Below are 15,228 nucleotides of genomic sequence, written 5' to 3' on the forward strand. Positions count from 1 at the left end.
TCCTGTTATCGGCTTCTTGGCTGGTTGACCGGGGTCTGGGATTGGTTTTTTTTTGGCATCCAGATTACTTGACCGTTGTGAATTGCTGTTTCACCTTTTCTCCCCGGCCATATTGACTCTTTGTATCCGAGGGGATGGGTTTCCCTGGGGGACTGTATGCAGGGTTGCATCCACGATTGGGATAGGGCTAGGCTGCTTTTCTTTGCCATCGACTACCTGGCTGGCGAGAACGGGAATGGGACTGTTTTGTACATGCCTCGAGCGCGCACTGCGTGATGACTTTCTCCGCCTGTATTAGTGTTGCTATTTACTACTGTACTGGGTGTTCAGGGAGGAAGGTTTTGTGGACTGCGATCTTACTACCCCAGCCCTACTACGATGTCTCTTGCCCTAGGCGGCCAACAGCCTCGCCCTCAGCATTCATGGAGCCGCTGCTACAATAACTGGTTATCCTGGCCGACTGCGCCTATTCTGTGATGTTATCGATAAATTGTACTTTGCAACGCACTGATGCTTTGAATGCGCAGCTCCTTTTGCTTGATGGCGCTGTTTGGGAACGGTGGCGTCCATTTTGTCTAGGACCATCTCCTTTATGTTGAGTACGGCCATTTGGTCTCTTTGTTTTCAGTGGGGACGGGCCCTCTGAGGGAGTCATGTTCTGGGATACGGTTGCGGACGGGCCAGGGCTAGGGGGCGTTTTTTCTATGGCCGTGTGCTTGATTGGCGGGTGGGATTCGGGCTGGGGCGCTTCTTCATTGTGTGTCGCTGTTCTCTGTGCTGACTTTCCCCACTCTCTCGTGTGCTTAGGGCTGTCCTGTTGTGTTCGGGGTGGACGATTTACTTGTGGCCGGGGTGACCGAGAGCATATAGATTTGGCCCTCTTCTTAGTGAGGCTATGCCTGGGGGGGTTTTGTTGTACGGGCCGGGGCTGTGGGTGTTTTCCCCGTTTGTTTTGCTAGCCCGGCTGTGGGGGACCCAGATTGCACGACATTTTACTATGTTTCTTGCGTTGAATGTGCTGATTTTCCCCACTTCAGTTTGTAATTGCTATGTCATGTTCTTTACTCTTGCTGATGGGGGGGCGTACTTTGTGCTGGCCGGGGATCTGAGTGTGACTGATTCTGCCATTCTTTTGGACCTATCTCTTCCGCATCTACTGCTCTGCACGGCGTGACGGTTTTGTATGGCTGGGAGTCCGGGAGATCTGGTATTGGGTGGGCTCCTCCCCACCTTCTCTTTTTCTGGGAGTTGTGGATTGGTTTATTCTTTTCTCACTCCCTATATTTCAAGTGTGAGGGGTTTTCTTTCCTTTTTCTTCATTTTTCTTTTTCTTCCTTTTTTCTTGGTCTATATTTCGGGTTCTTTAATGGGCGACAGACACTTTGCCGGGGGGGGGGGGGTAGGCCGTAGCCTCCGCATTGGTGTAGGGTGGGGGGAGGGTTTTATTTTTCATTTAGTTTCTATGGGCCTTATTTTTCTATGTTTCTGCGCTTTCTTGGTCTGTTTCTGTTCTGGGTCCGCGGTAGGGGTTGATGGGGAGGGGGTGGCGCTGTAGGTGGGGCGTAAATGCTGGCTAATTATCTTGTTGTTTTACTTTGCACCGCCATACTGTCTGTGGTCTTATTTTCCGTTGTTGTTCTCAATGATAATGCCACCTGCCTATGTTGTGATTCTAACGTGTGGACTCAGTTCCCCTTATCTCTTATTCTTTACTGATTTATGTTTAGATTGGGAACGAACTTAAAATTAACCTTTAATGCTCCTTTTCCTCGGTGACATGATTCTATTCAGTGTAACGTTTATTAATTGTTGCTATGTCATCCGCTGCCGCTGGGGAAATGTATTGCTTGCAATTGTGCTTCAAAGTGTCGTGGCCGGCCTGACGGTTGTGGGCCCGTATTTGTTCTTTTTCGTGCACAATAAAGGTTTTCAAAAAAAAAAAAAAAAAAAAAACATAACTCTCAGCCTCTTTCACGTAACTGCAGCCACTTTTCAGAAAAGGTGGACCATTTTCTTCTTTTGCTTATTAAATCGGGGCATGCCCAGATGGCACAAATTAAAGATTCAAACTGCTAACCATGTAATAGACAACCTGTTGTAGAATTCTAATGCACTGGCCAAGCAAAACAGAATTCTATGAGTGGGATTAGTAGGAAGCATAAACAAATAAAAAGTCTAACTACCTTAGACATTGGGCAAGCAGGTAACTTGGAGTCACATTTTCTGAAACCCTAGGGGCTGTATAGGCTCAGTATTTGTGGGAATTAAAAGAGTTCACATTCATTTTGTAAGGCAACATTATTAGTTAATTTTTAGCCACCTCCTTAAACTGCTCATCTGAGAGTGGTAAAGTGCAAAGAGCTTCCAGTTGCAGTGCATTTTTTGCAATGGTTAATCAATCAATCAATCAAGAAATTTGTAGAGCGCGCTACTCACCCGCTAGGGTTTTAAGGCGCTGGGGGGAAGGGGAGTCGCTACTGCTCGAACAGCCAGGTCTTGAGTTGTTTCCTGAAGGAGAGATGATCCTGGGTCAGCCGTAGGTGGGTGGGGAGGGAGTTCCATGTCTTGGCCGCCAGGTAGGAGAAGGATCTTCCTCCGGCGGTGGATCTGCGAATACGTGGGACGGTGGCGAGGGCAAGGCTGGCGGAACGGAGCTGGCGAGTGGGTGTGTAGAATGCGAGGCGGCTGTTGAGGTACTTGGGGCCCATGTCGTGGAGAGCCTTGTGTGTGTGGGTGAGGAGTCTGAACGTGATCCTCTTGTTGACGGGGAGCCAGTGCAGGTCTCTCAGATGGGCAGAGATGTGGCTGTAATGAGGGATGTCCAGGATGAGTCGTGCAGAAGCGTTCTGTATGCGCTGGAGTCTTTTCTGGAGTTTGGCTGTGGTTCCGGCATAGAGGGCGTTCTCGTAGTCCAGTCGGCTGGTGACGAGGGCCTGGGTGACCGTCTTCCTGGTTTCGGTGGGGATCCACCGGAAGATCTTTCGGAGCATGATCAGGGTGTTAAAGCAGGACGACGCGACGACGTTGACGTGATTGGACATCGTGAGGGAGGAGTCCAGGATGAAGCCCAGGTTGCGAGCATGGTCCGTTGACTTAGGGGCAGTGCCCAGGGTAGGGGGCCACCAGGAGTCATCCCAGGCAGAGGGAGAAGGTCCCAGGATGAGGACTTCCGTCTTGTCGGAGTTCAGTTTCAGACGGCTGAGCTTCATCTATTCTGCGACGTCCTTCATTCCTTCCTGGAGGTTGGCTCTAGCGGTGGCGGGGTCGTTGGTGAGGGAGAGGACCAGCTGGGTGTCGTCGGCATAGGAGATGACCCCCCTCAGTTCCTACCCCGCCAACTAACAACCTTAGCGCCTGGAACCCAATCACCACTGAAGACACCATCCGCCTAATGAACTCAATCCACTCTTGCTCGCCAACCGACCCCTGCCCCCACCACATCTTCAACAAAGCTGACTCCATCATCGCACCCCATCTCCGTGATGTCATCAACTGCTCGTTCAACTCCGCCACCTTCCCAGAAAGCTGGAAACACGCCAAACTCAGCGCCCTCTTGAAGAAACCCACAGCAGACCCCTCTGAACTTAAAAACTACCGACCCATATCCCTCCTCCCTTTCCCCGCCAAAGTCATTGAAAAAGCCGTCAACAGCCAGCTCGCCGCCTTCCTTGAATCCAACAACTCCCTCGATCCATCTCAATCCGGATTTTGAGCCAAACACAGCACCGAAACCGCCCTCATTGCAGCGACAGACGACATCCGAACACTACTGGATAACGGAGAGACAGCGGCCCTCATTCTACTCGACCTCTCCACCGCTTTCGACACAGTCGGCCACAGCACCCTTATACAACGCCTCAGCAACATTGGCATAACAAGGAAAAGCCCTGGACTGCATCATCTCATTCCTTTCCGGGAGAACTCAAAGAGTCCATCTCCCCCCATTCAACTCAGAGGCCACTGAAGTCATCTGTGGAGTACCACAAGGATCATCACTCAGTCCCACCCTCTTCAACGTTTACATGAGCCCACTCGCATCCATCGCGCGCCAACACAACCTCAATATCATCTCTTACGCCGACGACACCCAATTAATCCTTTCCCTCACCAAAGACCCTATCACCGCCAAAACTAATCTTCACGAAGGCATGAAAGTAGTAGCCGAATGGATGAAACATAGCCGCCTAAAACTCAACTCAGACAAAATGGAGGTGCTCATCCTAGGATCTTCCCCCTCTGCCTGGGACGACTCTTGGTGGCCTTCCGCTCTGGGCACAGCACCCACACCCACAGACCACGCACGTAACCTCGGCTTCATCCTAGACTCCACTCTCTCGATGTCCAGACAAGTCAACGCAGTCTCATCCTCCTGCTTCAACGTACTTCGCATTCTCAAAAAGATCTTCCGCTGGATCCCCCTCGAGACAAGAAAGACTGTCACCCACGCACTGGTCACGAGTCGACTGGATTATGGTAACACACTATACGCCGGAATCACAGCAAAATTACAGAAAAAACTCCAACGCATCCAAAACGCATCAGCGAGACTCATACTAGACATCCCTCGCCAAGATCACATCACTGTACACCTGAAAGACCTCCACTAGCTTCCCGTCAACAAGAGAATCACGTTCCGTCTTCTCACCCACGCACACAAGGCCCTCTACAATCTAGGACCCGAATGCCTCAACACTCGACTGTCCTTCTACAAACCCACCCGCCAACTAAGATCGTCCAATCAAGCCCTCGCTGCAGTCCCGTGCATCCGAAAATCCACCATGGGTGGCAGATCCTTCTCCTTTCTGGCTGCTAAGACCTGGAACTCACTCCCCACTCACCTCCGCCTTACTCAAAACCACATCTCCTTCAGAAAAGAACTTAAAACCTGGCTATTCGACAAATAATTGAACACCTTCCCGAAGCCCCTTGAGACCCTCTGGGTGAGTAGTGCGCTATATAAATGCCCGAACTTGAACTTGAACTATGATGTTTAGGTTGTGTTGGCGTGTGATGTCTGCGAGGGGGCTCATGTAGACATTGAAGAGGGTGGGGCGGAGCGAGGATCCTTGCGGAACGCCGCAGATGGCTTCGATGGCCGCGGATCAGAACGGGGGAGGTGGACTCTCTGGGTTGTTCTGGCGAGGAACGAGATGATCCACTCCAAGGCCGTTCCTTGGATTCCGGTGTTGCTGAGGCATTGTATCAGGGTGCGGTGACATACGGTGTCGAAGGCTGCTGAGAGGTCCAGGAGGATGAGTGCCGCTGTTTCCCCGCTGTCGAGCAGGGACCTGATGTCGTCAGTAGCTGCGATAAGGGCGGTCTCGGTGCTGTGGTTTGCTCGGAACCCGGACTGCGAGGGGTCGAGGGATCCGTTTGTCTAAAGGAAGGTGGAGAGTTGTTTGTTGATGGTCTTCTCGATGACTTTGGCAGGAAAAGGGAGGAGCGGAAGTTCTTGAGGTCCGTGGGGTCCGTGGTGAGTTTCTTCAAGAGGGCGCTGAGCTCGGCATGTTTCCAGCTCTCCGGGATGGTGGCAGATGCGAAGGAGCTGTTAATGGTGTCTCGGAGTTGGGGTGCGATGATGGAGTCGGCTTTGTTGAAGATGTGGTGTGGACAGGGGTCGGTGGGGGAGCCGGAGTGGATGGTGTTCATCGTGCGGGTGGTGTCTTCGGTGCTGACCGGGGTCCAGTTGCAGAGGGTGGTGGTCGGGGGCGCTGGTACGGTGGTTGGGTGCGTGGTCTGTGCTCCGAAGCTGTTGTGTATGTCGGCGATCTTGCGGGTTAAATAACCCTCCCACGGACGAAAGCTGGAAGAGTCTGATGATATGGTGGTCCAGATCCCCTATTTGAGGGACATGTCCCTGGCTTTCCTCAACCTGTGCCAGTTAACTAAAAATTGAAGCATCAGCTATAGCAATGGCTGCTGTAAGTTAAATTCAAGTCTAATGTGAGATTGGCTTATAGAATTAGAAAGATGAAAGATATACTTAAAGACATTAAAATAAGACCTGTTATGCTACAATGCCATCTTCCACAGAAACACCACCAAACTATAATCCATGAAAGGTAAAAACATTGGTCGTATTACTGTTAGGGGATTCTAGATTATTGTAAAGTTTTTTCGTGGCATAAGTGACAGAGGCAGCTTTATACTTTTAAAGTGACCCAGGATTTTTCTCAGGGAACCTTTATCATCAAACCAAATGTCCAGAATGCAGTACTTGTTTTGTCTCCCCACTCTGCATATTGCAGAGACTGAAGAGGCAATGAAGCAAGCTTGGGACCCTTAAACCTTAAAGGCATAAGGAAGGTCTTCTGTATATAAGTTAAAAATCAATGGCAGCCCCGTAAGCAGGTGTGAATGGGCAAACCCACCCCTAACACCGATCAATATGTAGTGTTGCAATGGGGTAACCTAGGTTGTTTCAGGATCAGGTGAGGAGGCACAACCTTGCTTGCATCCTTGTATACATTAGAAACAAGTGCTAACCTTCTGCTCATATTCTGTACACACGAATGGCTGGCCTACTATACTGAGGTATTTTCACCATTTTGAGCAACTTCAATTATCTGTCTGACTTCACTTTACAGGTTTACAGTAATTGATGCAACGCACGATTAGAAACTGATCACTCACGGGCACGGAGAAGCTTTGTATGATTTTTTTTTAAATCCCCTGTACGTTTATGCTAAACTTCTGGCAATTCTCCTATTACAACTGATTTTGCCTCTGGGTGACCAGAACAAAAAAAGAAAAGAAAATTAGACTGCCTGGTCCATAACTGTGTGTGGTGCCTGCCTAGTGGAGCGTCAAGAGGACCCTGAAAGCAGGCCAGCACACAAGTGTTCCCTGGGAAGTAGCTTTCAAAAGCATTGTTAAGGGTCCGGATAATGTATTTATCTTAATTCAATTATAATTAAGGTTAGCCAATCATTAAGCTTCTCACGGTGCTTCTAAAAGCAACTCTGCAGGACCTTGGGCTGATTTATTTCTTGTGGTGGGGTGCCCTAATTCTGCTTCATTGCAAGAAAAAAAAATGCGGAATTTCTTCTATTCCAAAAATTGTCCGCAAATTTCACCCTCTACTAGCACAGAATCACATTTTGCTTTGGTGTGGTTGCCTTCTTCAAAAAGAGTGCACTGTATGGGGTTAAAAATAGACGGACATTCTAAATGCATACTTTGAAATGACAGCCCACATTCTTATTAATGTCCACATGTGGCACTGCAGTTCAATGCACACATTTACACAATCAAGTTTCATTTGGCTTTGAGCACTTGTTGCTATTTATCTTCATGGGCGCCATTTAGGTGTAAATGCTGTGACCAGTGGCTTGGCCATGGCGACCCCTAGCACTACCTTTGAGATCCCTTGCTCATGGGAGGCAAAATCAGTGCCAAGATCACCTGGGCACCTCGCTGTTTTGGTTGTTTGTGCTTTATTCTCCTTGTTTTTGGCCCCGTATTGTTATTTTACTAATAGTGAATGTTAGAAATTGAGTTGTTGGTTGACTGGGCTGGGAACCTTGGTCAAGCAGTAATCACAATACCTGTCAGGTTGATGCACAACCCAACCTTGGCACAGAGCAGTCAGGCTTAATTTAGAGGCAATGTGTATAGTACTGTGCTACACTTCAGATAGTAATAAAGTAAAAACACCACACAGAAAGGACTCTGCACCAAGTTAGAAAATGGAACATATTTTAATAAATAAAACAAGACCCAAATGACAAAAATCCAATTAGTAGAACCGGAGATATATAATTTTACAAATTTTAGTGAAAATAGCACCAAAAAGCAAAAATGGCAACTGTGGATATCTGTTGACATGGGAACCGTACAAAATCGCAAGTTCTGGCTAACTGCGATGGAGTGTGGACCAGCTATAGAGAACCAGTTAAACACGCTGAACAAAGTACCTTAAGCCTGGTTTATAGAGCGATTCAAGGATCCGCATTGAAGATGCGGTGCACAGCTGTAAAGATTCCCCTGTTCCCAGATGTGGTGAGGCTGTGATGCAAGGGCCTGTCTCATCATCGAGGATCCCATCGATGGGGCTTAAAATGCGCAGTCCAGTGTCGAGGATGAAGAGCGCAGTCGGTTCCGAAGAGCTGTGAAGCTGCGATGTGGAATCTCTGCAGCAGCAATGCGCTTGTTCTGTTTGTGTTTTGCGCTTCGTAGCAAAGGAAATGTGTCAGTCCTGCTGGATCCACACAGGCTGGCAGAGCCCCTTAATCCCACTTCCAAGGGTCCCGGACTGGGGTGGCACCACTTGGCATGGTAAACTCACAGATGTAGGAGTCCGAGTGTAGATGCACGGTAGTCGAAAGCCTGTTGTGCCCCAGTGGCTTCAGATCAGGAGGCAAGCCAACTAGCCCCTTAATCACTCTGGGTTCTGGTTTCAAGAGATGAAGGTTCAGTCCAGCAGGGTGGCAGTCCTTTTTCCTGTCAGTGTATCCTGGGGTCCAGAAGTGTACTGAAAAGGTGGTATCTGAGGGCCAGTATTTATACCCATCAGTCCTTTTGAAGTGAGGAGAAGCTGCTGGAGGCATGGCTTTGAGATGCACCGGTGCCCTGCCTTTCTGTCCCTGGCTCCAGACTAACTACAGGGGTGTAGTAGCCAGAACACAGCCTATTCAAGTGTAAATGGGGCTGGGCCCAGCTTCTCCCTCCAATCCTGCCAGTGATGGCTTACCCAGTCACACCTAAGATGCCCATTGTGTGTGACTGTCTAGGAGGAATACACAAAGCTCAACACTCAACTACACCTAGTCATGTGACCCAGAGACAGGCTGCAGGCACCAAATGGCTAAGGCAAGATAATGCTAACTTTCTAAAAGTGGCATTTACAGGATTGCAGGTTAAAATCCAACTCCATCATGTTAGGATTTTAAGTTGTGATTCCAGAGACACCAACCACGAAGAGGTTACCTGTTCGAATTTGGAAATTCCACTTATAAATTGTAATAATGTAATTCCATTGTTATCCTATGGGAGAGGTAGGCCTTGCAGTAAGAGTTTTTCACTACCAGGACATGTTAAACCAAAAAGTACAGGTGCAACATTTTAAATACATTGCACCCTGCCCCCTGGGCTGCCCAGGCATACCCCAGGGCTGTGGCCGGGAAGAGGGGGAATTTGAGGGCCAGGCCAGCCTACAATAATCTGTGCCTCCCTCAAGCAACCAAGGCATCCAACTCACTATAGAGGTGCAAGAGTTCCGAAGGTGACTGAGAAATAAAAATCCCTTTAAGTGTTGTTTTTATCCTGTTACATTTACTGCGTATTCCAAGACATTTTAAATGTCCACCTATGTCTTCTGAAAAACTGCTTCTTATTCTTTTAACGTGAAAATGTTGTTTACTTCTCGTCGTTTGACTGATAAGTGAGAGGATTTTGTAAAAGTGAACTTTGTGACAATCTCTCTGTGGTACAGACAGAGCCTCTGGAATTAGTCAGCAGAAGATGTCTAAATTATGTGGCAGTGGCAGTGTTGATCAATGTATGTGACAAGGAAACACAAATTATGAATGCGAAACATTGTTTGAGAGTATTATTTTGTCATTTTTAAACTTAAGCACTGTCTGGGCAAAGGTTTCTTTTCAATATTGCCAGTTCCACACCCAAATACTGCTATTAGTAACTCAAAGATGGCCATTCAACCTTTGCACAGGACCCTCCACTGCCCAGCATTGCAATATTGTTTGGAACTTTTGATCTGTTTGAGCTAGCGACAATGTGAGGTTATTGGTAAAATCAGCAGATTATTAAGCCAATGGTGGATTATGTGGTAAAAGTGGTAAATTCACAAACATGCTTAAAATGTAGTGGCTGCAAAGTCATGGTTGTAGAATCTCATAATTCCAGTGGTCTTGTGTACAGGGAGTGTGAAAATAAATCCCGAAGGATGTCCGTTTTTTTTCTAATTCACACAATATTTAAATATCTATAAAAGAACTGTATGAACATTTCAACATAAGCCAGCAGTTATGAAAGCACAAATTAAGTACATTTTGTTTTAAAAATCCGAAGTGTGATTGAAACAAAGCTTTTAGTAGGATCAAAATAAATTTTGGGGATGCAAGTTCTAAATATTGTACTGTATAGCCCTTATTACCCCTATCTGTGGTACTTAAGCGGTTACCTACATGGGCAGCAAGGTGCACTATATAGTCTGGTGCATGATGAGAAGGTCTTTATTTTGTGATCCAATGTGGGAAGTGTTTCAATGTCGTGTGTGATGACCACTGAGGTGCGGTTATTGTGTTAAGAGATGTAGGGCGTAGCAGTGTGGTGGATGATGAGGTCTGAGAGACACAGACGGATAGTTAATGTTTTTCTGTATGCTGGCAGCTTTCAACAGCTGCACGGGCCCCCTTACGGCATTTCTTATCATTATTGTCTGCATAGCTGGTTAACGCACTAGTTTGCCGAATCAGAAATTTTAGGGCAGATTTACTTACATTTCACGCAACTCAGTAAGGCAACTTGTTGCACTGCGTTGTGTGAAAGGCAGAGAGCAGAAATGCGACATATTACAAAGATATGGCACATTTGTGCTGTTTCCTAGCACTGGTGCACTTTGTGATGCCCCCTTTCATCATGGTGCAAGGGTGCCTGCATTACAGGCAGGATTGTGTTTGTGCAGGAAGGGATAACTATTTGTAAGAGGTGTAAGTTCCAGTGGACTGCTGACCTCTGAGTGGTATGGTATAAGTAGTAGTGTGGGCCAGAAATGTTATTTATGGACTTACCTAACTATATAATACTGTGGTGAAGTGCAGGTCAGCTCTCCTTAACGTTAACGTACCGCATAATGGAAAGTAGTTTGCTGGTTGGGTTGCTTCCAATCAGTGGATTGTAAGCTAAAGATTGAGCTTGAGGGTGTGACTGTCTTTCCAGGTTCTGTTTCTGGGATGTGTGGTGGTAAAGTTGTCTTGGAAATAGCAATGTTTTCAACTTTCTTTTGAAGTTATAGGCTCCTGGATGCTTCTAATGCTGGTTGGTAGTGTGTTCCACAGGGTGGCAGCTTGTACTGAGAAATCAGTGCCTCCTATGGATTTCTTATGGTAAGGTAGTATGATAAGTGGTGCAAGCCTGGAGCACAGTGTCGTGAGTGTGCTGAGCTTGCAGTTATAGCTGTCATTTTCCTTGGTGGCTCTGTGAACAGTACAAAGTGCCTTGAACATTGCCCTTTTTGCTATAAGTAGCCAGTAGAGTGATTGCAAGATGGGAGTCATGTGTTCTCCTGGGTGAAGGGAGAGAGGAAATGTTGCAGCAATATTTTGGATGAGTTGTATTTTGCGTATTATGAATGTGGGAGCACCAAGGTATAGGCTCATGATACAGTCAAGCTTAGAATTTATGAGTGTGCTAATGGCTTGACATTTCTGCTGGCATCCTAGGTATGGGAGGATGCAACATAGTGTTTTCATTGTGTAGAAGGCACTCTGTTTTATGTTGTTAACATGTGGTATCAAATATAGTTTTGAATCCATGCCCACCACTAGGTTTCTGACTTCTCTTCATATTGTGGGAGGGGCCGTAATGTTCCTTAGGCAATATGGAAGTATGCTGGTATTATTGTCATTGTCCACAGGCCATATGTTTTTTCTTAGCAGTATTTAGCTTTAGATGGCTATTCATTATCCATGTGTTTATGGCCCAAAGGCAGTGATCAAGTTTTAAATTGTAGACGTCTTCCAGACCATCTATTTAAAAATAATATTTAGATGTCATCTACATAGCTGTAACAGGTGAGGTTGAATGATTTAATCCGGTTTGCTAAGGAAGTTAGCTAGATGTTAAATAGTAGATGGGATAAAATGGACGCCTGTGGGACGCTACAGTGTTCTGCGTGAAGAACTGATATGAAAGATGGTATAAACACGAGTTCACTGTTACAGCTGAGGCCAAGAATTCAATGGGCATTAGCTAAACTCTTCTCTCTTCTCACCTTTCACATATGGTTTGGCAAACAAGAATTTGCTGTGTGAAGAGATTGCACAACTGTGCAGGACATGTTGTTCTTAAGCCAGCAACATTCATGACATTTTCTTTCCTGATACATAAGTTGTAGCCACTACTCAAACAGACTATCTTTCAAAAATGGGTCAATATCTAGATAACCTTTCCAGAGTCAACACACTGAAGATTCATCTCCTTGAATCAATATTGTGGAAACCATAGTCAGGGCATCTGAGGCTGAAAGCATTTGTATTATAATTGACCTCTCTAGACATCTCCACAGAACATCAACTAACATTTTCTGATGTTTTTATATTGTAATTTAGGATCTGTTTGGTATGAATCTGCTTTTTGAAATGTATTGACTTCTTTAAAATTCTGATTTATCTTTATCTAACTTATGGCCGTAGCAAATACATCGCTGTTAAGAGCTCCTATACAATTAATGTACTAAATACATCACATTTGGTGAACCTTTGGGGTAGTATTTTTATTGGTAGAGTTGTGGGAATGCTGTATGGTAGGAATGCTATGACTCTTCACAGATTCCAGGAATTTTGCATCACCGAAATATGAGGAAAATCTATGATTGAGCCAAAGTTTGGTGTTTGCTGGGCATTCTGGTTAAGAAAAATAATTTGAATTCATGCAAACTACACCACCCATGAATTCCCTATGTACCTTGTTTTAAGAAATGTTTGAGCTGGGAAGGCTACCCTGGTTGCAGAAAAGAAAAAGAAAACCCTGCCCCTAGAATGAATATAGGTCCAACACAGGGATCCTATTTATACAAGGCGACCATCACGTAGGAGTTGGAGCTACACATACACACCACTAGTTTTTATATTTTCAAAATTTCATTTTATTTAGTTAGACAATTGGTTGTTCTTTTGATATTTTGAAGGGGATAAAAGCACATCACATTTATTTATACATTAGAAAAAGGATTAGGTAAATCGCATTAGGGGTCCCACACATATCATACCTGTCAACACTCAAAACCCATTCATAACATACAGCAAACATTCATACACTCCACAATATAGTACATCAATGCCAGTTGGTAAATAGGGGGGTAGTTTTTGACTGAGGGGACACAAGTTCAAACTGGTCCAGAAGTCACAGTCAGGTGGAATTTCATCCCTCCCTAGACTCAGCCCTGGCATAAATTCTACAGCTACCCACATCGCCAGAATTGATCAACCTGCAATGCAAAATCTTGAACTTTCCTTGTTTCTTACACATATCCTTTTCTTTCACGGGCAATAGCTCAGTCACACAAGCTGTGCACTACTGCTATCAGGAGAAGTGTAGAAATGTGTGTGGTAGGACACTTGTGGATACCTGCAGATTCCATTAGCTCAGACTGCTGTCAAATTTGTATAGCTGTTTAATGTCAGTTTGCATAGCATGCACATGTCTAACTTGGGACTCATGGGAAGCATTTCCCTTATATACCGACTTTGATTTTGGAAAATAAAAATGTTTCTGGTATTTGTACCAGAAATATTTTCTTTCCCAATACTGTGGATGACCTGTTGAGATCCACCACACTGTGAAAATAGTGTGGTGGATGTCAACGGGATGTTGTCTTTTCTAATGCAGGGAAACTCACCAACACCATGCATGATCTGTCCAATGAGAATTGACAGCAATCTCCAACATTCACTAACTTCTTTGTTTCATATTCGTAGGGGACTTCTACAGTTCTAGGAGGACCCCAGAATGGGTAGACTTGATTAGCTGGGAAAAGAGAAAAGCACAGTGGTCAAAGAAAGTCTACAGGTGCTGCTAATGGCCATGCACAGCCAAGCCATGCACAGCCAAGTGAAAGTTTCATTTGCCCTTACATGGTCTATGTAGAAGAGGGCTAAAAAGAGTATAACACATATTGAGAAGTACAAAAAAGATAGAAGAGAAGCTAGATAGAAGGGGTTCTAGAAAAGGAGAGAAGGTAAAGAGAAAGAAAGGAGAGTACATTAAAAAATCAAGCGAGAGCAGTATAGACAGGAATGGGAAGATAGATACATAAACAAACAGAAATGTAAAGTGGAGAAAAGGCTAAGAGAGGAAGTGGGGGTAAAAACTGGGAGAAAGTAAGAGAGACCCTAAAGGAGCAAAATGAGAGATAGGAACATGTAGAGAAATGGTGATTGGAGATTTTAAGTGGAATTTCTAGCTTATCATGTTTTAGCCCAAACAATCAGCGTGAAGTAATTTTACAGCACAATTTTTGCACTTTATTTTCTAAAAGGGTTCTTAGTGTAAGAGCCAAAAATGACCTTGCATAGTGGTCTTTAAAACCCTAATAAGGTCTAACCATTGTTACTTCATCCATATTGCTTTTTGCAAATTGGTTAACCATGAAATCCCCTGGTTATTTGTTACTGTATGCTCTTCGTGAGAAGTGCTGACACTTTCTCATTTAATGCATATCAGCCTTGTCTCCATTTCCTTGTATTGTAGCTGGAAAGTACAACTACCCACTGAGAAGTTATTGTTCTGTTAAGGAAGTGATTTGGCTTTCTAGTGTACTTTTAAATATGTCACTTAACTGTTTTCAGAACATGAAGCTTGACTTTTATCTGCACCTGTACTAATGCTGAATAAACCCTCTGAAATATTTCCCATTTCCAGTACACATGGCAGGCTTACATACTTTCTACATTCACCACTTTAAAAATGTCAGTGCTCATCCCAGCATAGTTAGTCACATAGAGAGTGCCACCTTCAGGATTCTATGCAAGGAGTCCACTGCACAAGAAGGAGTAGCAAATGTCCATAATTGCGGAAGTGGAGGACGCTGTACCATCCAAATGGGACGTACTATGCAAGCAGCATTAAATAGAGATATTAACAAAAAGCAGTGTCCTTGATGCAAACTGTGAAACCACATTTCAGCATTAGAGGCAATGCTGCTATTACTGTCCTCAGCCAGGCCACACGCCTCAAATGGACCCATATTGTACTCACACAATCACCTATACTTTACCATGCCTACCTGTTTTGCTGGGCAATGTCAAACAGAGGTCTCCTTTTGTATAATACCTTTTGCACAGCCTGCCTGTATCTATGAGGGATGTATGCCAATGTTGGAGTCAATGCAGTTTTGACTGGTGCTTTTGATGAAATGTAATTTAACTATCCATCTTCTGTCACACTCTTACAGCAAAATTCATTGTGGGACATTCCCAACTTTCACTGTAAAATTACATTTAAATTCGTTTTAGTTTTCACCATTGTTGCATCTCTAAAATGTTTAAA

General features: G+C 45.2%; 1 long non-coding RNA gene across 1 annotated transcript in view; it reads left to right on the forward strand.

Moving 5' to 3' along the window:
• Positions 1 to 15,228, forward strand: part of LOC144767280 (uncharacterized) — a 204,986-nt gene that overhangs the window by 16,855 nt on the left and 172,903 nt on the right. The window lies entirely within an intron of this gene.

This window comes from Lissotriton helveticus, chromosome 7, assembly GCF_964261635.1.
Source record: "Lissotriton helveticus chromosome 7, aLisHel1.1, whole genome shotgun sequence".
In the NCBI taxonomy this organism is placed as follows: Eukaryota; Metazoa; Chordata; class Amphibia; order Caudata; family Salamandridae; genus Lissotriton; species Lissotriton helveticus.